Below are 21,640 nucleotides of genomic sequence, written 5' to 3'. Positions count from 1 at the left end.
TGCAGAAAAAAATTATTTTGAATTTGCAACCTGATGGAGGTCAGTATAGATGGACTAATACAAATAGTCCCACACACTGCTAGAAGCCCAAATATTTTTTCAGAGGTACTGTAGATGCAGATAAAAATTATTTTTAATTTGCAACCTGATGGAGGTCAGTATAGATGGACTAATAGACCAAGTCCCACACACCGCTAGAAGCCCAACTATTTTTTCAGAGCTAGATGCAGAAAAAAATTATATTCAATTTGCAACCTGCTGGAGGTCAGTATAGAAGGACTAATAGAACAAGTCCCACACACTGCTAGAAGCCCAAATATTTTTTCAGAGCTAAATGAAGAAAAAAATTATTTTTAATTTGCAACCTGATGGAGGTCAGTATAGATGGACTAATAGACCAAGTCCCACACACTGCTAGAAGCCCAAATATTTTTTCAGAGCTAGATGCAGAAAAAAATTATTTTTAATTTGCAACCTGATGGAGGTCAGTATAGATGGACTAATAGACCAAGTCCCACACACCGCTAGAAGCCCAAATATTTTTTCAGAGCTAGATGCAGAAAAAAAATATTTTTAATTTGCAACCTGATGGAGGTTAGTATAGATGGACTAATAGACCAAGTCCCACACACTGCTAGAAGCCCAAATATTTTTTCAGAGCTAGATGCAGAAAAAAATTATTTTTAATTTGCAACCTGATGGAGGTCAGTATAGATGGACTAATAGACCAAGTCCCACACACCGCTAGAAGCCCAAATATTTTTTCAGAGCTAGATGCAGAAAAAAATTATTTTTAATTTGCAACCTGATGGAGGTCAGTATAGATGGACTAATAGACCAAGTCCCACACACCGCTAGAAGCCCAAATATTTTTTCAGAGATAGATGCAGAAAAAAATTATTTTTAATTTGCAACCTGATGGAGGTCAGTATAGATGGTCTAATAGACCAAGTCCCACACACTGCTAGAAGCCCAAATATTTTTTCAGAGCTAGATGCAGAAAAAAATTATTTTTAATTTGCAACCTGATGGAGGTCAGTATAGATGGACTAATAGACCAAGTCCCACACACCGCTAGAAGCCCAACTATTTTTTCAGAGCTAGATGCAGAAAAAAATTATATTCAATTTGCAACCTGCTGGAGGTCAGTATAGAAGGACTAATAGAACAAGTCCCACACACTGCTAGAAGCCCAAATATTTTTTCAGAGCTAAATGAAGAAAAAAATTATTTTTAATTTGCAACCTGATGGAGGTCAGTATAGATGGACTAATAGACCAAGTCCCACACACTGCTAGAAGCCCAAATATTTTTTCAGAGCTAGATGCAGAAAAAAAATATTTTTAATTTGCAACCTGATGGAGGTCAGTATAGATGGACTAATAGACCAAGTCCCACACACTGCTAGAAGCCCAAATATTTTTTCAGAGCTAGATGCAGAAAAAAATTATTTTTAATTTGCAACCTGATGGAGGTCAGTATAGATGGACTAATAGACCAAGTCCCACACACTGCTAGAAGCCCAAATATTTTTTCAGAGCTAGATGCAGAAAAAAATTATTTTTAATTTTCAACCTGATGGAGGTCAGTATAGATGGACTAATAGACCAAGTCCCACACACCGCTAGAAGCCCAACTATTTTTTCAGAGCTAGATGCAGAAAAAAATTATATTCAATTTGCAACCTGCTGGAGGTCAGTATAGAAGGACTAATAGAACAAGTCCCACACACTGCTAGAAGCCCAAATATTTTTTCAGAGCTAAATGAAGAAAAAAATTATTTTTAATTTGCAACCTGATGGAGGTCAGTATAGATGGACTAATAGACCAAGTCCCACACACTGCTAGAAGCCCAAATATTTTTTCAGAGCTAGATGCAGAAAAAAATTATATTCAGTTTGCAACCTGATGGAGGTCAGTATAGATGGACTAATAGAATGATGCTATGCCCAAAAGATTTTACTTCACTAGGTGCAGTAAAAAAATTGGTATTCTATACACAGGTGTTATATCTTGCAACACAGATAGGCTACTCCACTGACTAACACACTCTGCAATAGGCCAAAAAGGATTAGCTTTGCTAGATTCAGCCAAATGCTGTGAAAAAAACTTGCACAGCACTGGCACAGACCTGCCTGGCAAAAACTGATAGGAACTCATGTAACCTAGTCCTGAAAAGGACTCCAATTACAATTAGTCTTTACTCCCACAACCTATCTATTTAAGAGCACAGACCTCCCTGATAAAAGTCGTAGGAAATGCTGTAACCTAGTCCTTAAAAGGACTGCAATCACAACTATTCCCTACTCCCAAGCTATCTGTATATTTGTGCGAAAATTGGCTTGAAATTAACAAGGTATAGCGCACACAGCAACAGCGGTGCCGTCTAACACGCAGCTGCAGCAGTGAGAAAATGGTGGCGACGGGGAAAATGGCTTGGTCTTATAGGGCAAGGACATGTGACATACACTGCCAATGACACATGCCCTTGCTTGTGTGAAAAAAAGCACTTCGCTCCGTGTGTGCGCTGCTGATAGGCTGACAGATTGCACCTCCCCACTGCAAATGCGGGAAAGAGAAAAAAAAATGGAGATCTTCATTGTTCCTGCAGAGATCCATCCCCTGCCCCTCCCCCCACCCCGCTGTACACTTAAACTGCGTATTAACATTAATTTTCATCATTACTGAGAAAAAATCCAGTTATGATTTTGGTGCACGAACAGTTATCGAACATAACCTCGAACAGCCGAATTTTTCTCAAATTGTTCGTGTTCGCCGAACGGCTCGAACACCGCCCAAAACAGCTCGAATTTGAGATTGGCGAACAGTTCAAGTAGAACAACGCTCATCTCTAGTTGGCACACCCTGTTGCTGGTATGTTGGTCCATTCCTCCATGCAGATCTCCTCTAGAGCAGTGATGTTTTGGGGCTGTTGCTGGGCAACACGGACTTTCAACTTCCTTCAAAGGTTTTCTATAGGGTTTAGATCTGGAGACTGGCTACGCTACTCCAGGACCATGAAATACTTCTTACGAAGCCACTCCTTCATTGCCCTGGCAGTGTGCTTGGAATCATTGTCATGCTGAAAGACCCAGCCACGTTTCATCTTCAATGCCCTTGCTGATGGAAAGAGGTTTGCAGTCAAAATCTCACGATACATGGCCCCATTAATTCATTCATGTACAGGGATCAGTCGTCCTGGTCCCTTGGCAGAGAAACAGCCCCAAAGCATGATGTTGCTGCCCCCATGCTTCACAGTAGGTATGGTGTTCTTTGGATGCAACTCAGCATTCTTTCTCCTCCAAACACGACGAGTTGTCTTTCTACCAAACAGTTCTACTTTGTTTTCATCTGACCATATGACATTCTCCCAATATTCTTCTGGATCATCCAAATGCTCCCTTGCGAACTTCCGACGGGCACGGACATGTAATGGCTTAAGGAGGGGGACACGTCTGGCACTGCAGGATCTGAGTTCCTGGCGGCGTAGTGTGTTACTGATGGTAGCCTGTGTAACGTTGGTCTCAGCTCTCTGCAGGTCATTCACTGTGGTTCTGGGATTTTTGCTCACCGTTCTTGAGATCATTTTGACCCCACGGGGTGAGATGCTGTGTGGAGCCCCAGATCGAAGGAGATTATGAGTGGTCTTGTATGTCTTCCCATTTTCTAATTATTATAATTTCTTCACACCAAGCTGCTTGCCTATTGCAGATTCAGTCTTCCCAGCCTGGTGCAGGGCTACAATTTTGTTTCTGGTGTCCTTCGACAGCTCTTTGGTCTTTACCATAGTGTAGTTTGGAGTGTGACTGTTTGAGGTTGCGGACAGGTGTCTATTATACTGATAACAAGTTCAAACAGGTGCCAGTACTACAGGTAATGAGTGGAGGACAAAGGAGCCTCTTAAAGAGGAAGTTACAGGTCTGTGCGAGCCAGAAAACTTGTTGTTTGTAATTGACCAAATACTTATTTTCCACCAAAATTTGAAAAAAATTTCTTTCCAAATCAGACAATGGGACTTCCAGGATTTGTTTTCTCATTTTGTTTCTCATAGTTGAGGTCTACCTATGATGTCAATTACAGGCCTCTCTCATCTTTTTAAGTGGCAGAACTTGCACAATTGGTGCCAGACTAAATACTTTTTTTTCTCCACTGTATGTTAGACCAAAGTCGGCTAAAAACATCTGCAAGGAGTTTGTATTTTCTCCCTGGATTTCCTGTGGCTTCTCTGGTTTCCTCCCACACTCCAAAGACATACCTATAGAAAATATAGATGATGAACCCAATGGGGACAGAGATGATCATAGCTCACAATCATTCAGGAAAGTCAGGGCTTTGCCCTGCAACTTCCACTCACTTCTCTTCTCTCCGTCTTACTCACTCCGTAGTTCCTACTGCTCCTCAGGGGTTGGGGGCAGCATCTCTGCTCACACTTACATTAATGAAATAAATGATTCTCTTCTTGGGATGTGATTTGCCAGGAAATCAAACCCACGATCTCTTACATTTCAGTCAGCAGCTAAAGTTATGAGCCACAGCCTGCACTGACCCGCATAGGAGATTTTGGTATACTTGAGCTGCATTGCAGGCAGATTACACTGGTGCATAGATACATCTTTACATTGCAGTGTATTTCTTTGTAGAGGTGGAGAAAAAGTCTGATTTTTCTTGTTCCTATTAAAAGATAATTAGAAAACAATTACAAAAATGCAATTTTCTCTTTTTTTGCGAAATTTGTTCTCCTCGGAAACCAGATCCACAACCTCCATAATTGCAGGCAAGAGATAAAGCAATGAGCCACAGCCTTTGCTGACATCAGTGGGAGGATTTTCTATACTTAAAGCTGCATTGAAGCAACCAAGCCCACACACAGATTATACTGGTACATAGAGATACATCTGTACATCTGTGTATTTCTATGTCCCTATATTCTAGAAGGAAAATAAATGAAAGTTTTTTTTATTATTATAAAACTACTAAAAAATGAGGAAAACAATTACAATATTGTCTTTTTGATTCGCCTTTTTATAAAAAACAATAATAAACATCACAAATAAGCAAATAACAGCCATATTTGATGTCCCTGTAATTGTAACGACATGCACAGCACAGCAATTAGATTACTTTATGGTGATCAGTAAATTACATAAAAAAGATGGTGTTGGAGTTATTGATTTCACATGTTCACATGTAGCGTAAATGCTTTGTTTTTTCTATTGCTTTTTTCTGCACGTTTTCCACAGATGTCCGCACCATATGACACAATAACAATTTTCTATGATTACTGCATGTTTGCTGCATTCATTTTATGTGCTTTCCCCCTAATTTAATGCATTTTTGGTGCAGATGTGAAGCAGTGTTTTTAAAACTTTTTTAATAGCTTTGATTCTATGCTTAAAAATGCAAATGCACTTTTTTAATGCATGAGTTTTTTTTATTAAATCACATCCACTTTGCTTGGATATTTAGACTGTGTTCACATGTAGTGCAAACGATGCATTTTTTCTGCTGCTTTATTTGCCCAGAAATTCTGCTGTTCCAACTGTACTTCTAAAGATGCTGCTGAACTGTGCGGTTTTGGTGCATGTTTTCTCTAATGGCTTCTATGTGGAGCCTAAAAACAGTATGTAAAAACACGGTTTTCTGTATTATAAAAACCACATTGAAAAATCTGCTTCACTTCCCCACCAAAAACGCATGAAATAAGGGGAAAAGGGCATAAAAATGCAATAACCAGAAAAGATTGTTAGGCTGTGTGCCCACTATGCATTTTTTAAGCGTTTCCGCAGCGGCAAAAACGCTGCAGAAACACTTAAAAAATGCTTGGTAGCAGATCCGCCATGCTCCCCAATGATAATCCACATGTGCTGTGCACATGCTGCGGAAATTTCTGCTGCGGATTATCATTGTGGAAAAATACGCAGCACTACCAATTATTTTGCGAAAGCGCGGCGTTTTCACCGCCATTGACTTGCATTGGAACGCATGGAATCCGCATCACTGGATCTGTACATGCGGATAACATGCGTTTCAATGTGTGGATGGTACCCGGGTCTGGAGAAGAGGAGACTCTTCTCCGGACTCGGGGACCATAGTACCTGTAAAAAAATGAATAAAATAAAAAATATATATTATACTTACCTTCTGATGGCCCCCGGTGTCCTTGTCTCGGCTTGCTGGCAGCTCGCGGTGGACTCAAGGAACCTGCCATGACGTCATTTAGTCATGTTACGGGTCACGCAACCGCTGACGTCGGCAGGTTCTTTAGTATACCGCGAGCTGCCGGCAAGCCAGGACGCATCGAATAAAGACTCCGGGGGCCCTCAGAAGGTAAGTATATATTTATTTTTTATTTTTTACCATTCTTTCGGTCACACTATATAAATCTATGTCGGTTGCATGGATTTATATAGTATGACCAAGTCATCAAGCACTTTCCAAGTGATGCTAAAATTGCTTGGAAAGAGTTTAACAACTCGCATTCTTCACATGCGGAAATGCATGTGAAGAACGCTTCACATCCGCATGTCCCTGGCAGGAAAAACGCATGTACAATCCGCATGTACAATCCGCATGCGTTTTTTCTGCCAGGGAGATGCAGAAACGCTCAGGAAAAAATCCGGAGCATTTCTGCATCCTGGGCACATAGCCTTATTATGTAGTTTGGTGCAGACACCTGCAAAAAAAACAAAAACACACTATGTATGCAACATGTGAACACGGCCTTACAGACACCAAAAAGCCAGATGTCATATAGTGAAGTTACATAAGGCTAAGAAAGTTCTGGCTGCTACGACTATGCTGAATGTAACAAAAAATAAATCCATTGGCCCCAACTAGAGATGAACATGACATTCAGATGACGTTACACCAAGGACCACGCAAAGTAAAAGATTCACAGCCTCTCATCCAGCCGCCAAGAACCACTGATTTGGGCCGGAGTCCCGTGAATCAACAAGCTCATCTATAGTTCCAACCATTCTGGATACAACAGGACAGTCTCGGATTTGGGTCTACGCTCTTCAGTCCCAGGTATCTGCTGAATGTCCCTTTCTGCCACCATCTCTTTCTGCTGGGGTGGAAAGAAATGGTAAATGCGTGTGGCTTGGGGTGTGTCCAGGGTTAGCACGCAGTATGATTTGTCCATCTTTCTGCTCTTCAAAAGTTGGGAGGTATGGAGATGATTATGTCTGTAAAGCGCTGTGGAAATTAATGGCGCTATATAAATGAGTAAACTAAGTAAATACCCTTCAGTAGGTCAAACCAGTGATTTTTCAGTTCAGAAATTGCAGAAAAAAATTAACTAGATTTTTTTCAATGGCTTTGAATGAGGAATATGTGCATCAATATCCTCTTAAAGTTCTAACAATGTGAAAAGGGCCTAAGAGGCATCTTGAATTTATTTGTGCCACTCTAGGGACTGAGGAAGCCTTCCGGGTGATAATACTTTGCAGTACTCTGCAGATTGCTTCGCAGACCTGACACCTGACCAACATATGGTTAAAGAATGCTTTTTTTTTTTGCTTTATAGTGAGTCTAATTGTCTCTGGCTGTGTGATTAGATATTTCTATGTTTTACTTTTTTCCTTGTGTTGATGGTTCAGTTTACATATTTAAAATGTTTTTTCACTTTTTGAAAAGTGGACCCCAACAGTAGTAAAAAAACAAATAGCACTTACCCTCCATCTGTCCAGCATTGGCTCACCGCCATATTATTATTATCTGTGTTTTGGCTGCATCATTCACATCCCAACTACAGTTGGCATTACCGCTGCAACCAATTACTGAGCTCAGTGGTTTATGCTGTAGACAAAAGCAGAGCCGTTGAGCTCGATGATTGGCTACAGCAGTAATACGCACTGTCAGGGGTACACAACAGGGAGATCATGCAAATCTCACCGCCGCCACCAATTAATCCCAAGAACAGCTGGGAGATCCAGCATATATCTCCCCGCCATTACCAGGTAATCACGAACCAACTCTACACTGCCTCCAATTATGCAATTGACTGATGAGTGATGGATGAAGCCGTGGCTGTCTTCACTATTAGGCCAGTTATTGGAGAACACAAAGTGTGCATATAGTATATACACATTCAATTCCAACATATGGAATATATATACGCCACAATAATAAAATGAACTAGCTGCCACAACCAATCATTTATACAGGCTGATTGGACACCCATAACAGGTAGCGTATTGCTTCAGGGGTGCGGTGAGGAACAGAGATATTAAACTTTATATATTAGTATGAAAAGTAGGCAGTGTTTCTAAAAAATATACAAAGATGTTACAAAATGGGAACACAACAATACAGTATATACAGTCACATAAATAAAAAGGATAAACAATAGAAATGTACTAAACCTGTGTCACCGAAATGGTGTGGTTCATAGTGGAGGAAAGCCCTCCTTTTTTAGGGACATGATACAGAACCAGAGCACACTGTATCTTTCAGAACTGACAATGACAAAAAAATCAAATTTATAATTTTATTAGAAAAAAAAACATGCCCACAACAATTTCTTCAGTGCGATCACATGGGGGCTGGTGTCGTAAAAATTAAGAGATCTCTAACTTTAAGGCTGTGTTTGCCCCTGAAGGACCCAGGTGGGAGATATTAATGTCATATTTCCTATTATGATTTTAGCTTTCCTTAGATAGGAAATATGGCATATATATTGTCATTCATCTGTCAGCTTTTAATTTGAGATTGATGAGGCGAGCGCCCAGTGATAGAAGTCAATGCGTTAAGTTTGCCACTTCGTCATGACACTCTATATATGTCTCTCATATCTGTTATATCTATACCGTTCATGAAAACTCCAATATTCATGACTGGAGTCTGAACTCAAGCATTCTGCTTGCTGTCTTCTGGACACAGGGAGTCCAAAGGTCATAGGTCAGCTTTACAGGCCATAAATCTGGCGCTTTTTACATTCTTCCATGTGCCTGGAATTCTTGTCTGCAATCCATCAAATAACCAACTTCAATTACCTGTTTGCAGCAGGGGGTCCCTGAAGGTTAGAGTGCTATATTTTGCTTCATTTAATCCATATTGAAGTCATGCTTCAATGTTCCCTTTGAGATCTATCAGATGGCTTTATAGATTTTACAATTACATCTATGACACGCACTGTTTCATAATGTCATTCCTACAGATAAGCCACTGGACCCAGGGAGAGTGAGTTTTTTATTACTATATGATTAATTTGAGTTCCATTACCAGAATAACTGGGTAAGTCTCCCTCTTCTGTAGAGTGCAAGTTCTTATGGTCAGTGAGGTCCCCTCTATCTCATGTAGAGTAGAAGCTCTTATGATCAGCAGAGCCCTCTCTATACTGTAGAGTGTAAGATCTTATGGTTAGCTGGGTTCTTTCTCTCTTTTTCCTATAGAGTGTACGATCTTTTTGTCCGCAGGGTTCTCTCTCTCTACTGTAGAGTGTAAGCTCTTATAGTCAGTGGGGCCCTCTCTCTCTCCTGTAAAGTGTAAGATCTTATGGTCAGTGGGGTCCTCTCTCTCCCCCGTAGGCTGTAAGATCTTATGGTCAGCACAGTCCTCGCTTTCTCATGCATATATAGTGTAGGATTTTATATTCTGTGGTGTCCTCTCTTTCTCTCTCTCTCTTTCTGTACTGTAGAGTGTAAGTTCTTATGGTCAGTGTGGTCCTCTTTCTCCTCTCCTGTACGAATATTTTATGAGCAATTACAAACTTTCCAGTATTAAAATCTGTGCAAATTCATTCCCTGCAAATCTAATTTTGGGGAAAATTTGGGGATGTCAGTGAATTAATTTGATGAAGCGCACTTTTAGTCACTCTACCTCTGCAGACAATCAGCAGCAGCTGCCGAACTCCACTTTTTCTGTGTATAGAGGTAGTAAGCTGCGTCCAGCAGCTGTGAGTGCATACATTTTTCGGCAGCTGCTCACTCTGCATATTAGGAGGAGGATGCTTTATGTCGGTGGAAGTGAGGATCAGAGAGAATAGATCCAAAATAAGACCTGATGGAAGAACTATGTCATGGCCAAAGACCTAACTTGTTGGAAACTTAAATGATCACTTGATTTTGCAGGAGAACAACTGTGTTACCTGCAAATCTGTGCAGTCAAATGACTGCATGGTTTTACGGAGAGGGGACAATTCGACTGTTCACATGCAAAATCAAAAAAATCTGGTTGCCTCTGTAACTTTTGGCTGATTTTTGACCACTCCATGGGCAGCAACATGCCAACTCTGCTTTAGCCCTATGCTTTAGATGAGAGGGGGTGATGGGAGGGGGCACAAAACTGAGTCTTTGTCCTGCATGTAGGAAAACCTAGCTGTGCATCTGCTTTAGGCATGTCATTATTATGGCTCGTATCTTCGCTGGCAAAATTAGGACTGTTAGCAAGTGTGCATCTACATCAATAATGTATAAAAATTCAAGCTCACTTCTAAAAAAAATATATGGTGCAAATTATTTTTACGTAATTAGATTTTAAGGCAAATATCTATATGTAATACATTCTAGTTTCAAATATGGAGATAATAAATGCTAATCACGTAAGTTCTACTTCATGGCTGGGCCAACAAAAATTCTCAAGGTCAACAAGGGACAAGGGGCATTGAGTTACACCACAAAGGTGACAGCAGAGAGGAATCTCAGAAATGTCTCACGGTTTTTATGTAAAATTGACCTTTAGAATAATTTATTTGATTTTCAAATGAAATATTTATAACACTGACGATGCCTCTTCCAAATGCGCTCATGACTATACATGTGTTTTTTTGCAGGGTGCGCATCCTCCGACATTCAACCACACAGCTAAATAAATATGGTGAGTTCATTAGAAAAGGAGGTGAATGAAAATGCTGATTTCTGTGATAATTGATTGTGCTCGTGTTATTTCACAAATTAATCTTTAATACATATAGAAACAAAGCGACAGGAAGCATCCGGCATACTATTGTATGGTGCTATGCTTATTGTGTATTTCCATCTCTTGCACGTACAAAATATTTGCTTCGTGTCAGCTCTGGTATCTTCTCCACAAACTGGATGAAAAGCAAACCCTGCTCCACTCCACTCCTTAAAGGGAATGGGTTTAACTAAGGTTTCTAGGTTAAACATATTTTATAAAAAAAAAAGACTGCTTTTTTCATTTTCCACACCACTATATATTTAAAAAAATATACAGAAATGAGCAACTCCCCACTTGCCATTAGGACTAAAATTACACCCACCCTTTCTATTCTTTTCAGCAGCCATATGGACAAGGTTTGACCCTATTGCCTTCTGCAAGAGAGCTCTCTAAGTATTAAATTATGGGCAAAGGTCATTGTGAAGGGAGGGAGTTCAAAGCTGATGAGCTCTGGTGACCTCACTTATGGCACCACTGGTGGCATAAGCACTTTTTCACGCAGAGAGCGGAGCCATAAGTGAGGACACTGGGGTTCATCAGCTTTGAACTCAGGTGAACTTTCTCATGGCAGCTCAGCGCTACATACTGCAGGAGCGATTATGCTTCTGTGTCAGTGTGTATCATCTGTCGTGGAGCGCTGTCACATCAGTGACTGCTGATGTGACTGCTCTCAAAGTCATCCGGATCGTCGTGGGACAGTATGGATTATCTTCACATAGGACAGGTGAGTATTATGGTGTTTTTTTTATTTTTTCTATATTACAGGGGACAAGAGCTTCAGCGTTAAGGTGAGTATAATGTTTTTATTTTTATTTCAATATTTATTTTTTTATATTTTTTATTTCTTTATGTGAACTCACACAGGCGCTGGCTGATGAATATTCCCATCAGTGGCATGTGCTGTCTCTTTCATCAGCTGATGCCTGTGACCCGCGGTAAGTTTTTTACCATCGGTCACAGCTGCGGGCTCATGCTGTCATCTGACAGCATGGGAACTGCAGCGCTCTGACCGGCGTTAACGATCTTACCGCTGATCAGAGCCAGTGTTTATCATGCTGTTACACAGATGACAGCGTGGTAGACCACAGATTTTCAGGCCTCCCATTCATATGAATGGAGTCTGGGTTCTGGTTTGAGTTCGAGTACCTTTCTGAAAACAAGTTCAAACCAAACTTTTTTAGATGTTTGTCGAAACCTGCTGGACCCGAACATCCACGGGTTTGCCTATCATTAGTTATCAGTCATTGTACAGGAGGCGGAAGAGGAGAGCTGTAACACCACTTATTGTGAATAGTGGATCCTATGGTATCTATAGTATGCTTGTAGAGGTGTTTTCAGTCCTTGTACAGAAAGAGGAGGCGAGCTGTGACATCACTTATTGTGAATGGTGGATCCTGTGTTATCTACTGTATATAGAGGTGTTATCAGTAATTGTACAGGAGGGAGAGGAGGTGAGCTGTGACATCACATATTGTGAATAGTATATTCTATGTTATTAGCTGTATACAGAGGGGTTATCACTCAGTTAATGTAATCCTGTCTGTAATGATGATGAAAAGTCTTGATAATAAATCCTGGCACTCGCGTGTAGATTAAATTTCCTTTAATGAAAATCCACATACTGTACAAAACGTTTCGGCCTTCCCAGGCTTTCTCTTCTTTCCTACCACACCACTACTACTCCAGCTATGCTTCCCTTCTACATTGCCACCACTGGCCCAACTCATTTTACCTCCTATGACATTACAATTCACTTCTGGGCCAACCTCACTTCTCTCCAATATCACTACTAGTCCAGTTCCTTTTTTCAACCACAGTCTTTAACCTCTCCTCATCTTCCCAGAGTCATAACTTTTTTATTTTTCTATCAATATGGTCATGTCACGGCTTGTTTTTTGCGGGACAAGTTTTACTTTTGAATGACTCCATTGGTTTTACCATATAATGTACTGGAAAATGGGAAAAAAAATCAAAGTGGAGTGAAATTGCAAAAGAAAGTGCAAATCCAAAATTTCTTTTTTTCTTCTTTTCTTTTACCATGTTCACCAAATGCTTAAATTGACCTTCCGTTGTGACTCTCCAGGTCATTACAAGTTTGCAGATACCAAACATGTATAGGTTCTTTTTTATTTAAGTGGTGAAAAAAAAATCCAAAATCTGCAAAAAAAAAATCAATTTTCCGAGACCCATAGTGTCTTCTTTTTTCGGGATCTGGGGCTGGCTGGTGGCTTATTTTTTGCACGCCGAGCTGTCATTTTTATTGATACAATTTTTGGGTAGATATGATGTTTTTATCACCTGTTATTGCATTTTATTGCAATGTTACAGCGACCAAAAAACCGCAGTTCTGACACTTTGATTTTTTTTTTGATATGCCGATTACGGCGATTCTGAATGCAATACCCAATATATTTGATTTTTTATTGTTTTATTTTGAATGAGGCAAAAGGGGGATGATTTGAACTTTTATATATTTTTTAATTTTATTAATATATATATATATTTTTAAATGTTTTTACTTTTCACTGGCTTCAATAGTCTCCATGGGAGACTGGAAGCTGCAATTATCAGATCACATGTGCTACACACAGCAGGACTAAAGCCCTGCTGTGTGTAGAAAAAATACTCACTTGCCATGAGCGCTGTCCGCTGGGCGGCGCTCATAACATCCTTGCAATGACAACCACAAGGGTCTCCTGCAGACTGTGAGTTGTCATGCCAACCCATCGGCGACCCGCGGTCATGTGCCATGGGCGCCAATGGGCGAAATTCCACCCGTGGCTGTTAGGGGCACATGTCAGCTGTACAGATCAGCTCATTCGTCCAAGGTCGTAAAGGGGTTAATCTTCCTGTTTTAATATAATTGTTTTTTTCAATGCACCCTTTAATATAATCTCATATTTTCATTTTTATATTTTATGTTTAACATCGCTTAATGTACATTCCCATTATTGTGACCTTCTAGTAATTTCTAGGTCGTAATGTTTCTAGACATTGTAAAAGAGAGTGATTATGTGTCATTATTTTTTCCATGCTCTTCTTAAACAGTTCTTCTGCTTAGAAAGCACTATCTTTAATACTCAGTACTCATAGTAAAAAAAAATTATGACATTTATACTAAGGGCTTATTCACATAATCCCATAATGTGCTTGGACTCTGTGCTGAGGTTCATGGATTCACTTCATTACATGGCCTCCTAGACCCCATGGGGTTATACTAGAATGACATTACCCGGTGTTACTATAGATCAGTGAATCTTTTTAAGCTCTAATTTGCCAGCTTTACCAATTTTTTCCCAAAAAATGTAATTTGTAAGTTCAGCAAAACCTTTGAAAATGTAAAATATTCTAAAAATAAATGATACCTTTTAGGAGCAGGTGCCTGACCTGCTGGTGTTTATACACTGGCAGTGTACATGGAAGAAGCCATGGCTGCTTGACAAGTGGTGGTGTAACATGTTGACATGTCTTTTTAGTAATGAGTTCATATTACTGACTGTATAAATTTCTCCTGCAATGACTTAGTCTGGCCATTAGGGATCAGCAAGAAGCAAGTAAAGAAAAAGCCCAGGGATCTGTAAAAAAAAGCCCGGGAAACACAGAACCAGGAAGTTCTCTGAGGAGACGAGACATGTCTGATGCCCACGGGACGTTTGGGAGATTATACAGACTGCAGCCAGACGGTATGTCCAAGAAGAAGCTGTGCCTTGTGAGTAACTGAGATATATGACCTGTCACCAACTGTGTAGTCAGTGAGGGAAAGCTAGTTAGTGATTCCAGTAGTGCTGAGAACTTCCTGGTGTATATCACTGCTGATGGACTGATCAGTCTTGATCCAGAGATTGTGAAGGAACTGGTATACTAAGACTCTGTGTACTTGGATATTACAAAGGAGCCCTGTTGTGAATTACACTTTGAGACTGAGATTGATTCTAATTCCTGCTTACACCTGGATGTGCTGGAGAGCTTGGAGAGAAGGAGAAGCTGATCAAACCCTGTGGCCAGAGATCAGGGCCAAATAAAAGGTATAGTTTGTTAACTGCTTCTATATGTATTAAGTCTGAGAGATTTCTCTTTGCTCTTGTAAGAAGAGAAACTGTACACTGTATAGGTAACGCATTAGCTAAATATATATATGAGTGTTCTCTAAGGGGAAAACAAGGGTTCCCAGATCCCATTGTATTAGTGTGGGAGGGGGGTGTAAGGTTATATTCCTAGGAGGACCACGTGCCTCATCCGCGGTAACATCCTGGGTAGGCCCTGTACTGAATAAGGGTGGGAGTGGCATATCCCAGGGGTAGTTTGGCTCATTCCTGAGAAATTGGCACTTGGGCTCTCTCGGGCTGCATAACTTTTTTTTGTGTTAGTGGCTGTTGTGGCCCATATTTTGTAGAATCGTTTAACCCTGTCATTTGTGTGACCAGTATAAAGACAGTTATTTGCCACTATACAAGGTCGGAGTCATTCATAGCAGCGCCGTATCCCTCATACACATTCGACCGGTGTTTCGGTTGTTACAGTGGTCCAAAACATAACTCTTTTTGGGGAGTAGAAATAGGTTTATTTGGAAAATAAAGAAGCTATGGGTTGTAACAAGGCATCCAAAAATATCCCTTTTTGACAATGACTTTTTAACAAGCAATGCAAAAGTTATATATTTTTCAAGAGCAGAATCATTCTGTTGTTAGGAAAATGAAATCAAACGAGACGGCAACAGCGTTGTCAGAATACTCGGTGTCCTGAGACCAGTAACTTCACTTGCAGGGTCTCTGCACATCGGGTATGCTGACAACACGCTGTGTTGTCAGCTCACTGCTGCTGCTGAACTGAGTCAGCGAGAGAGTGCACTGTCATTGTGCACATCCAACAGTGCACAGCACGCAGGGATCGGCCCTGCCCTGAAACAGAGGTCACTGATGACATTTAGCTTTGGGAGGGGGCAGGGGCTGTGGTAGTGACCACAGCCTCTGACCCCTAATGTTCATTTGAGTATCCCAGCATGCACTGGAATTCTCAAACAAAGCGTAATCAAAAAGGAAGTAGAAAAAAATGAAAGAAAAACAGTTAGATTGTGGAGTTAGGGAAAGTTAGGGAGTTTCTAATTACAGTATACTGAAAATAGTTTAGATTATGACACTAAATAGATATGGATTTAGGAGGAAAATTACTTTGGGCTTCAGACCAACCTTTTAAGATAGGCAACTTCTAAAGTAAAGATTCAACAAAAACAGCTAATGATATATAGAGGAACTGTACTTCTATATGGACGCATATAGAGTGCCAATGGCTCTATTATACAGATCCATATACAAACAATTCTGTGCCTATGACCATCGTGTACATATACCGTTAGGCCCCACTCACACGTTAAGTATTTGGTCAGTATTTCTAAGCCAAAACCAGGAGTGGAACAGTCAGAGGAAAAGTATAATAGAAACATGTCGCCACTTCTGCATTTATCACCTGGCAGTAGTGTAGCTACCGGAGGTCCAAAGGGTGCGGCCGCCCTGGCCCCCGCGCTCTGAGGGGCCCACTTGGAGCTATGCGCTGATACAGTTAAACTCTGCGACAGAGCAGGGGGGCATGATCTCCCAGCACTGCCGCTATCGGGCCTGTGAGCTAGGGGCCCCTGAAAGTTCAACTGTATTGGCATCTGATGGGGCCGCATGTAGCTCCCTGGGTGCAGTACGGGGCCGCACGTAGCTCCCTGGGTGCAGTACATACATGCAGTCAGACACCAGCAGGCATGTGCACACAAAATCATGCACATGCAGTCGCATACATAGTCATGTATAAACATGCATACTTGCACATATATGGGTCGCAGAAATGTGCACACACAGACACATATACAGACATATACAAAGACACATTACTGGCCTAAACATTTGAAGATATGCAGAAAAATACATAAAAACAGACATATCACACATACATAGATAAACACAATCATACATGCCCACAGACACAGGGGGGTACATTGGGAAGCAGTCACTCACCATTCCCCTGCTTTTCTCCGGTCCCCATCCCCCGGCTTATCTCCGGTCCAGGTCCTCTCTGGTAGTAAGCACGCAGCAGTGCAGGCCAGGCGCACACTGCGTGACGTCATTTCAGCAGACTAATTTACTACATATTTATTTCCAAGTGACTGTACATTTGCATAATTTGTTAAAGGGGTCTAATGATAACATTTCTTTATTGTAAATTTTTCTTTCCATCCATCCAAGAACTGGCTGCAAACTCCCAATTTACTTTTGCTATGTAATTATTATTATATATCACTACCTAAATAATCAAATAATGAACCTACAGTTTAATGGTAAGGCATCTGTGTCACACATAGTTTTGGTTTAAAAGTAAATTGGGAGTTTGCAGCTAGTTCTTGGATGGATGGAAAGAAAAATTTACAATAAAGAAATGTTATCATTACACCCCTTTAAGAAATTATGCAAATGTACAGTCACTTGGAAATAGATATGTAGTAAATTAGTGCCTCCCAATTTACTTTGGCTATGTAATTTACCATGCAAATAGACAGTGTGTCTGAAACTCTTAACACGTCAGGATGACAATCCGAATGTCAGATATTAAAAGTAAAACACCCCTGTAGTTTGTGAGCTAAATAGGCACAATTAAAAAGTAATAATAATCTTCCAATTGGGATTTGAAACCTTACACAGTAGTTTCAGAGGCTGATGCCTTACCATTGAGCTATCTAGTCAAGTAATTGTAAGTGGCAGCTTTTCTTGTCTTATGAGATTCATCATGAAAATACTCAGTGTGACTAAAAGTCATTGTGTTTCTGATTCTGATGTTTGTAGAAAGTCACACATCAAACTCGCACATTGGGCTTATGTCACTGACTCTCCCTGTTGTTATATGTGCAGTATGTCAGTGAGATCATTGCCCAAAGCAGAAAGAGTACAATGCATGTACGGGTTTGAACTTCAAGGTGCATGCATGTGATTTTGATACCAATGGCATAGCACAGGAGTACTGCTGTCAATTAGGGCTATGGGAAAACACTAACCATGGCTTTCTGCGGAGACCTGGAGCACTCGCTGGGATTAGGCCATTAGGCTCCTGACAGATAACATTTAATGGCTTGGTATTTTAGGTGCCCATAGAGAGCGGAGGAGAGCACCCAAGGTGGGCATGCAACTTATATATTATATAGACAATAAGATGCTATGGACAGTGTGAAGACAAGAAGACAATCAGTGTCATAATCAGAAAGATAGGGATCCTGTATGTGCGGTCAATACAAGCAGCGTTGCCATGTGCACGAGCCTCTTTATTCTATTTTTACGTATTTGTGAACAATAAGAGGAGGAAATGGTTTATTGCTATCTTTTTTAATAACTCACCTCTTATAGTGAAACGCACAGCTAATTTATAGTGTGGGAGGGAAATGTAGGAAGGGAAGAGCATTTTCTGGAAACGAGTGCATCTATTTCATAATTTCCTTCATTAAAGAATATTTGCTCTTTTGTTCTTTAAAAAAATGTGGCTATTACAGCGCAGTAATTATGCGTCTGCTTAACCACTTCCAATATTCACTGAAAGTATAAACGCTGTACTCTCCGATGCACCATACAAATTGATGGATATGTCTGCCGTAAAGAAGCATTTACGAACATACCTTACAGGTCATTTACGGTAAGTTATTAGAGATCCTACATGTAAATGAGGCACTATCTGATAAGTTGTAATAATCTTTCTACTTTTTCATTTTTGTTTACTTATGTTTCAAACATTTTTTAAATAGCCTCAATTAGTGTAGATCATTGGGTCCAACTGCTGGGACCCCCATTTAACACAAATTGAAAGCACTTAGCTATACTGCAACTATTATAAGGTTAGGTCCGTTAGGCAGCACCTGAGGTGCATTATGAGGCTCTGCAGCAGCTGAGGTATTATGATGTTTTGTAGCAGCAGAGTGTATTATAAGGTTCTGCAGCAGCTGAGGTGTATTATGACGTTCTGCAGCAACTGAGGTGCATTAGGAGATTCTGCAGCAGCTGAAGTGTATTAGGAGGTTCTGCAGAAGCTGAGGTGTCTGTTATGATATTTGTCAGCAACTGAGGTGTCTATTATGAGATTCTGCAGCAGCTGAGGTGTCTATAAAAAGGTTCTCTGGCAGCTGAGATGTCTATTATAGTTATACTTCTTCCAGGCACTGCACATACTTGGTCCTCCTCCACAACACTACCAATCACTTCACGCATACGATTTGCCAGTAACTTACTGTAGACCTTATAATCCGAATTCAGCAGTGTTATTGGTCTCCAGTTTTCCAAATGTTTCCTCTCACCCTTTTTATACACAAGCACAGCCACTCCTTCTTTCATTGATTCACACAACCTACCATTCACCCACATATACTTACATACCTCAGTCAAATCTGTTCCCAAAACTTCCCATGCTTTCACATACAACTCTACAGGTATACCATCTTTCCCAGGAGTCTTACTCTTTTTAGCACTCCACACCACATTCTTTACCTCATCCAGAACTACATCCTCACACAACAGATCACGCTCCTCAGGATCAAGTTTTTTCTCCACACCATTCAGAACATATGATACAAGCCCAGAGTCAATCCATTTCTCATCATACAACTTGCTATAAAACCTATTCACTTCTTTCAGCACATCCTCACCCATACAGCTGGTTCCACTTTCATTCACAACTTCATTCATATCAGTCTTTCTACCATTCATTTTTTTAAAAAAGAACCTCGTACACTTCTCATTTTTCTCCAGGTGCTCAATTTTGAGCTGTGTATTATGAGATACCTCATCAATTGATGTGTCTATTATGAGGTTACACAGCAGCTGAGGTATCTATTACAAGGTTCTGAAGCAGCTGAGATGTATTATGAGTAGTGTTGAGCGAGCACTAAAATGCTCGGGTGCTCGAAGCTCGGGCCGAGCTCACCGTGATACTCGGGTGCTCGACCCGAGCAACGAGCCCAATGTTAGTCTATGGGAAACCTGAGCATTTTTGCGGCGGAACCACCGGCAGTCTGTAGAAAGCCTAAAAAGTACCCAAAACGATAGTGACAGTGCTCAAAAGACATGGGGACAGCATGGGCATCGCCCCAGGAAGCATTTCTGATCCCCAGGTCACTGCTGTCAACAACGTGGTCAGAGGTATTAAGCCACTTTTACGGGCTCACAATAAAACGTTCAAAAACTAAACTGAAACGGTTTTCCTGTGAAATATGTTAAGGAGCTTCCTTTCCAGGGTAAAGACTTGTGTATAAGGTAAAATAAATAACCAAAAACAAAAATACTCCTTCACACCTAGGGCTTTGTTCACAAGTAGCATTTTTTATGCGTTTTTGCACTTTTGTATTGCTTTCAACTGTGACAAATGCATTCACCGGAAAATGTCATTTTAACATTTTACAATCTTATCTGGCCATGTGCTGTGTGACACATGCATACAGTGCTGAAAAGACATGAGAACAGCATGGGGAAGACCCTTGGAAGCATCTCTGACACCCAGGTCACTGCCTATAAGTGTGCCCATCAGAAGTGATCCTTTCCGCATCACAAGATGCAGACTTGCAACTATCCCCGTGCAAGTCCTTGTCCCAGGGAAGAGTTCAATTGTACCTCCCCCATTCTTTGCAATGCAAGTGCAAGTATGCAGCCTGCCACCCACCCACCGCCAGGCTGCAATACCATACTGCTAGCTTTCACTTCAAATGGGGCCTTTTAGTTTGGAGGAGGCCGAAGCTGGCCACTACCTCATGGCTGCTTTGGCAGCGAGGTATCCATACTCAGTCGACAGCCGCCCGGCGGCTAGGTGTCCACGCTCAGTCACCAGCCGCCAATGGGCGGCTGGGTGTCAATACTCGGTTCCCAGCCACCCCACGGCCGGGTGTCCACACACGGTCCCCATCCGCCTGGGGGCGGCCGGGTGTCCATAAATGGTCCCCAGCAGCCCCTATTTCTCCTTGGAAGTTCCCCCACACTTTTCTTAGCCCGGCCTGCTTTAGGGCAGCATTGGACAAGCCCACCAGAGAACCAGACTCCTCCGGTGGGCCCTGGCTTCTCCATCAGGGGAGTTGAGAGTGCCTTGATGAGGAGCATGGTGATGATAATAGAAGTTAGCATCTGCTTTGTTTTCTTGGAATGCAAGCGTAAGTGTGACACCTGCCACCCACCCACCCCCAGGCTGCAATACCATACTGCTAGCTTTCACTTGAAATGGGCCCTTTTAGTTTGGAGGAGGCCGAAGCTGACCACTACCTCATGGCTGCTTTGGCAGCAAGGTATCCATACTCAGTCCCCAGCCGCCCAGCAGCCGGGTGTCCACGCTCGGTCCCCAGCCGCCTGGGGGCTGCCGGGTGTCCATAAACGGTCCCCAGCCACCCCTATTTCTCCTTGGAAGTTCCCCCACACTTTTCTTAGCCCAGCCTGCTTTATGGCAGCATTGGACGAGCCCACCAGAGAACCAGACTCCTCCAGTGGGCCCTGGCTTCTCCATCAGGGGAGTTGAGAGTGCCAAGGTGAGGAGCATGATGATGATGATAAAAGTTAGCTTCTGCTTTGTTTTCTTGGAATGCAAGCACATGTATGTAGCAGCAGCTAGGCCTGAGGTGGTCAGCGTTTTGGCGCATATCCTACCTCCTACGAGGATTTCTGGATGTTTTCCTGCTACTATCTCAGTTCTATGACTCCCGTTAAAACAAAGCTTCAGGTGATGAATGATGGATGAGGTGGTG

Source organism: Phyllobates terribilis, unplaced genomic scaffold, assembly GCF_046119375.1.
Source record: "Phyllobates terribilis strain yellow unplaced genomic scaffold, ASM4611937v1 Scaffold_1__5_contigs__length_1240528914, whole genome shotgun sequence".
Taxonomy (NCBI): Eukaryota; Metazoa; Chordata; class Amphibia; order Anura; family Dendrobatidae; genus Phyllobates; species Phyllobates terribilis.
This window is presented reverse-complemented; position numbering follows the sequence as displayed.